The sequence below is a fragment of the Onychomys torridus genome, chromosome 11 (genome assembly GCF_903995425.1).
Source record: "Onychomys torridus chromosome 11, mOncTor1.1, whole genome shotgun sequence".
In the NCBI taxonomy this organism is placed as follows: domain Eukaryota; kingdom Metazoa; phylum Chordata; class Mammalia; order Rodentia; family Cricetidae; genus Onychomys; species Onychomys torridus.
Window position 1 is genome coordinate 33,537,092 of NC_050453.1, and position 6,296 is coordinate 33,543,387.

Below are 6,296 nucleotides of genomic sequence, written 5' to 3' on the forward strand. Positions count from 1 at the left end.
TGGCTTCTAAAATACTTGTATCAGGTGAGAATTGGGGGAAGAACCCCCCCACCATTTTTCTGAGTGGAAACAAGATTGGAAAAGCACACATGGGGTCTTCTGGTTCTTTGCTGTTAGAGGTTGGCTTGACAATCCACTGAGAGAAAAGAATATCCCGTTTGGTTCCCCTCTCATTTTTTTCTGACCTCCTTCAGGTCAGTAGTTCCTTTCTTCACCAGCCTCCAGTGTGAGTAGTAACTTATGTGGCCTTTGCCTGTTGCCTCATTTTCTGGGCTATGTGTTCATGTCTTTGGCCCCCACAGTAATACCTTGGCAAGGAGCAAACAGTAGCTGGACTCCCCTGTGGTTACTGAGTAACTCAAGGTTTGGCCTTCCATGGAGCTTTGGCACAACACGCTGCACAAAGGCAAGGGCTTCTCCAGCTCCTCGGGATTGTCCGAAAAGGTGTAGGGTGATGATAGCATCTTAGGGTGATAGTTAAAGTGGGACAGAGCTCATCAAAAACAAACTGTGCATAATCACGTTGCTCCTTTTCACAGGATCTTCAAGTGTCTTACTGGAATTTGCCTCAATCAGAACAGTGAGAAAGTTCAGTTTGGGTTTCAGGGAAATCAAACCAAACAGCAAATATTTATCGAACACGTCCAGTGCACACAGCTGTGGGCCTTGAGGCACTAGGACTCAATAAACATATTTGAAGAGGTACAGATTCCCAACTTTTCCTGAATTATCAGATAGTTCTTCATGAATGGAAAGATTATCAAGACTTTTTTTTGTTTGTTTGTTTTTAAAGAGGCTTTACCCCTCAAGGACAGGGGTAGGTACTAAGCAAGGTTGGGAGGTTGCACAAGAGTTACCTGGGGTCAAAGCTCACTGCATGCACATTAGTTCAGAGTGGTAGGTGGTACGAGAAACCACAGAGAATAGGAAAAGCAGAGCTCAAAGGGAGTGGGAGTGGAAGAAAGTCTCCAGAGACACTAGTCTGCCCTGGAAGCAGCAGGAGGAAACACGGTAAAGCTGGGGCTGGGGTCCTGTGATGACTGTAGACCAGTTAAAGGACTCTCTTAGGCACGTCTTCCAAGTCTTGCTCTAGAAAATCTCACCAAGTTCATCTAAGGGACAAGCAGGACCTGAGGGTATCTGAAAGAATGCATCATGGCAGCTTGGATCCTATTAGAACTCAGTTAAAGATCTGAGGCCCAAGGCTAGAGATGGCTCAGCAGTTAAGACCACTGACTACTCTTCCAGAGGATCCAGGTTCAATTCCCAGTACCTATATGGCAGCTCACTCCACTTCCAGAGGATCTGATGCCTTCTTTTGGCTTCACTGGGCACTGCATGCATGTGGTTCAGTCACACATGTATGCAAACAAAACAAAACAACAACAAAAAAAACCCCTCAGATTTAAAAAAAAAAAGAGGCTCTCTCACTGTGGGGGAGCAGACACATCTTGAGTCTAGGTACATCCTAACTATCCAGGGAGTGAAAGGTTTAGTAGACAGGCATGTATAGAGACAAAGGGGTACAAGAGGGGCACCCGTAGGGTGTAACTGGACTTGGGAGGTTTTGGAGTATGACAGATTGAGATGGCTATAGGTTTTCCCTGCAGCTATGTCACAGGGCTTTGATGCCACAAGTGATGTGCTTGGTCAAGGGACGTTAGAAACACGCCATCTGTCTTCAAGTTACCACGCAGATCTGCCAGTCTCTCAAACCCTTTCCTCCCACTTCATCCCTCTGCTGGTTCAGGCCCTCCCTCCTTGTAAATTATTTACAACTGGGAACCCTGCCTCACTTTAAACAGATTAATCACATCAAGCCCCAGCTTGACATCTGTATTGGTTTTAATTGTTCAAGGACAAAACTCAAATGACTCAATTTTAATCCAGCCTCTTGAAACTGTGCTCAACTCTGGGTAGAGAGCTGGCTCAGCAGTTAGGTCCACTTGATCTTGAAGGGAATTCAGGTTTCATTTCCAGCATCCACATCCGGATCTACATCTGGTTCACAACCATCCGTAACTCCAGTTCTAGGGGATTCAACACCTTCTTGACTTCCATAGGCACCAGGCACACACACATACATGTACAATAAATCTTATGTGCTACCTGGCCCCTTGCTCTTCCCATTTGTCCCTTTCTTAAGATGTAAACCCAGTTCCCCCTTCCCTTTAAAGTCCTCAGGTAGACATAATCTCCTGATTATGTCTTACACCTCACCATTTCTGATAGCCAGAATAGGATGGTTCTAAAATTACCAGTCATGGTGAGCCTCACACAAAGCATGCTCTTGGACCAAACAACACCTGCATCATCTGTGACCATGTTCCTCCAAGCCCCACCTGAGACCAGCTGAACGGGACTGAACCAGGCCTCAGTGAATGCCGTGCATGTGGGAGAGGCATGCACAGTTTGTTCAGTAATGGTGAATAAAGAGGCACATATCTACATCTTTTGTTCCCTGCATTTTACCCTCTGCTTACATTTTCTTTACTTTCAGAACAAGCCTGTTTTATTTTTATTTTATTTTTTTTGTTTGTTTTTCAAGACATGGTTTCTCTGTGTAGCTTTGCACCTTTCCTGGATCTCGCTTTGTAGCCCCGGCTGGCCTCGAACTCACAGAGATCCGCCTGCCTCTGCCTCCCTATGCTGGGATTAAAGGCGTGTGCCACCACCGCCCAGCTATATTTTGTTTTGAGACAGGTCCCATACAGCTCGGGATCTTGAATTTGCCATGTAGCTAGCTGAAGCTGGCTGGCCTTAAACTTGATCTTCCCAAGCACTAACCTGGAATTGTAGACTAGTGCCACCACACTTTGGCAGGGGCTGCTCTCCAGCCGCCTGCCCTCTCTCAGAGTTATGATTGTCCTCATTTCAATTCAGCCTGTTCCCTCAGAATTCACAGACCTTACTTTTCTCTTACTGGAAATCTCCATCCATTCCCTCTCCATACTCCACACCTCACCTTCACTGCAGTTTTCTCAGGAAATCTTCACCAGCTATGCTGTGTAAATTATTATTATAGTTTTGGTTTTTATCTCTTGGGATTGTGCTAAGATTTAAACCCTTGGACAACGAATTTAGGTCTTCTTTTGTCTCACAGCCTCTTGTTCTGAAGATAGTTGCCATTCTTTGATAATTCTGTTTACTGTTGTCAATATTTTTTTTGAATCAAAGTCTCACTATCTAGCTCTGGCTGGCCTGGCATTGAACTCTCTATGTAGACCAGGTTGCCCTTGAGACTCACCTGCCTCTGGCTCCTAACAGCTGGGAGTAAAGGTGTGCACCATCATACCCAGCAAGATGAAACTATTTAAAAAGCCTGTGTCAAGTTCTGTTATTGAGAGCAGATGGCACTTTCCTTGTCTGCCATTTTGTTAAAGCATAATAAACTATAGAAATAGTTTAGTGGTTGGTAAATTCACTTGTTTTGAGACAGGGTGTAGCCCAGCCTCACCTGGAATTTAACTATGGAATGTAAATTGGCTTCCAACTCTTGTCTCTGGAGTGCTTCATTTGTGGGCGTATGCCACCATCTCCAGCCTACTTGTTTGGGGAAGGGGCAGGGAAAGAGGGTCTCTCTGTGTAGTCTTGGCTGTCCTGGAACTTGTTAGGCTGGCCATGAACTCAGAGATCTGCCTGCTTATCTCCCAAGTGCTGGGATTAAAGGTGTGTGTCACCACTGCCTAGCACCTATTTCTTTTCTTTCTTTTTTTTTTTTTTTAAAAAAGATTTATTTATTATGTATAGTGTTCTGCCTGCATCCCAGAAGAGGGCATCAGATCTCATTATAGATGGTTGTGAGCCACCATGTGGTTGCTGGGAATTGAACTCAGGACCTCTGGAAGAGCAGCCAGTGCTCTTAACCTCTGAGCCATCTCTCCAGCCCAGCACCTATTTCTTAAATATTAAGTGTTCAAAACAAAAAGAGGTTGGTATGCATTTTTTAATAGCCAACCAGGCTGGAAAGCATGATTGAACTAGCTGACCATTTCAGATTAGTTAGTCACAGGGATAAAACATTTATGCACACAAGACAAATTCCCTTTAGTCTATGTGAGTTTCAGCCCAACGGGTCAGACAGTGCCTTTTATAAGCAGGGAAGGTCTAGTTTAAGTGGCAGACAGGCCTGGTTTTGGAGTTTCCTCTCTAGATTTGATCATCTTTCAAGGATGGCTCCTGCACTTACTATCTCATACCTTCTGAACTCCCTTACTATATGGCTCCTCCTGTTGAGGTCCAATAGCGGTGATCCCCAAATTTAGTAATTTGTTGACAGGAGGTATTACAACACCTCCACTGCTGGTGATGCCTATTAATTTCATTAGGAAGTATTTTAAAGTAAATTCCAAACACGATCAATTTACGCATCTTAAAAAATATGGGGCTGGAAAGACAGCTCAGCGGTTAACAGCACATGCCATTCATCCAGAGGACCCAGGTTCTAGTCTCAGCACTCATAGTAGCTCACAACTGTCTGTAACTCAAATTCCAGGAAATCTGATGCCTTCTTTTGGCCTCCACAAGCACTCCCTGTGCATATGGTATACAGACATACATATAAGCAAAACACTGGTACACATAAAAACAAACCTTTAAAAGGCATTGTCTTACATAACTGTGTTGTTACTATCAACTGAACAAAAAGATTTACCATGTAATAACCAACACATGAACATTCCTAATTATATAAATGTATCTGTTAAATTGATTTCATCAGTGTTTTGAAATGTGTAATAACTCATTTCCCATTTTAGACCTTAAATATGTGTGTGTGCACCTGAGGACGGAAAGCAGTGCTGGATCCCTGGAGTTAGAACTATAGGTAGTCCAGAGCTGCCTGATGGGAGTGCTAGGAACTAAATCCTGGTCCTCAGGAAGGCAGACAGCACTTTCAACTACTGAGTCATCTCCAGCCAGTCACCTCCCTTCATGCCACAAACTGTTAACTAATTGCATGGCCTATACAAGACAATATAACTTAGGTCTATTTCCTGCCAGAAGTGACCAACAAGATGCTCTTGGCTTGATGAGAAGCCATAAACTCAAGCCGTGACAGCTTACTGAGTGCTGGCCCTCACAACCTCAGAACCACACATACTGAAGTGTACACTGATTCCCACGTTACAGAAACTGGTGGCTCCCAGTACGTGTACTTGCACAAATTAGCTTTTTTAAATTTTCATTAACAGTCCCCAGGAAGAGAGTAAGATGACAGACTCCTTTAAAAGAAAAAGACGACACATTGTTCCTCCTCATTAATTATCATTTAATATAAATGCTGACAGAAAGCAGATAAAGACCTTGTAGACACTTTCATATATTTACAATCCAAAGGTGAATCACCTCCTTCTATTTGTTAAAATGAATCCTTTTATCTGCAACTCACAAGAGCCTTAAACCCTAGTTAGGAGCAACAAGAGGCTGAGTCAGTTCCCAAGGTAATAAAGGAAATAGCATTTTAACAAAATGTGGCATCTTTAATAGAAACAACATGCACACAAATACAAAATTGAGAAAGAAGGCCTTAATCTTCTCAAAGATATGCAACAAGTGGAACATGTACTCATTCAGTCCCAGGTCCGTAGCCCCAAACACACTCCTATTTCTTTTCTTCCACCTCATTGTTTTGAAGGCTGTTTAAAAGAAATGGAAATATTAAACAGATTAAACACGAAAGGGAATGTTCCATTTCAAGCAAAGCTCTTCTTTTTTTTTTTTCCTATTCAAAAAGAACTTGCAGAAGATAATGCTCCAAATAAAATCTCAGGTTGGCCAGAGGCTAAGCAGTCACGGGTTAGTGAGTTTCAACCTGTCCTTTGTTCTCTCTCAATTGGAAAATTTGGAAAACGTAAAATTTCACAAAGTTCATTAATTTAAAAGTCAGCTGTTACTTTAAGGCTCAATTAAAAACAGTTCTGGGCAGGTGGGTAGAGAATGACATGCAAAGAACAGGGAACTGAGGCAAGGGGCAAACATAGGAATGTAAGAAAACCTTTAAAAATGGGGACTGATGTGGCACTGATTCTGAGATGGGAATCACACTATCCAAAACTGCAATTCCATAAAGTCATTTCTATTCTGACTCCAATCTCATGGGCTCCTTTACTAACTTAGATTACTTTTGTTAAGTATACCTCTGCAGGGCGTAATCACATACAATCAATACGATTGGTAAATTACACAAGCTCTATCCCAAGCAAATATGAATCAATGTTAAAGTCATTTTTTAAAAACAAAAGAACGAAGTAGAATCCACCCAAAAAGGTGATAATGACTGCAGAATGTCTCAGGAG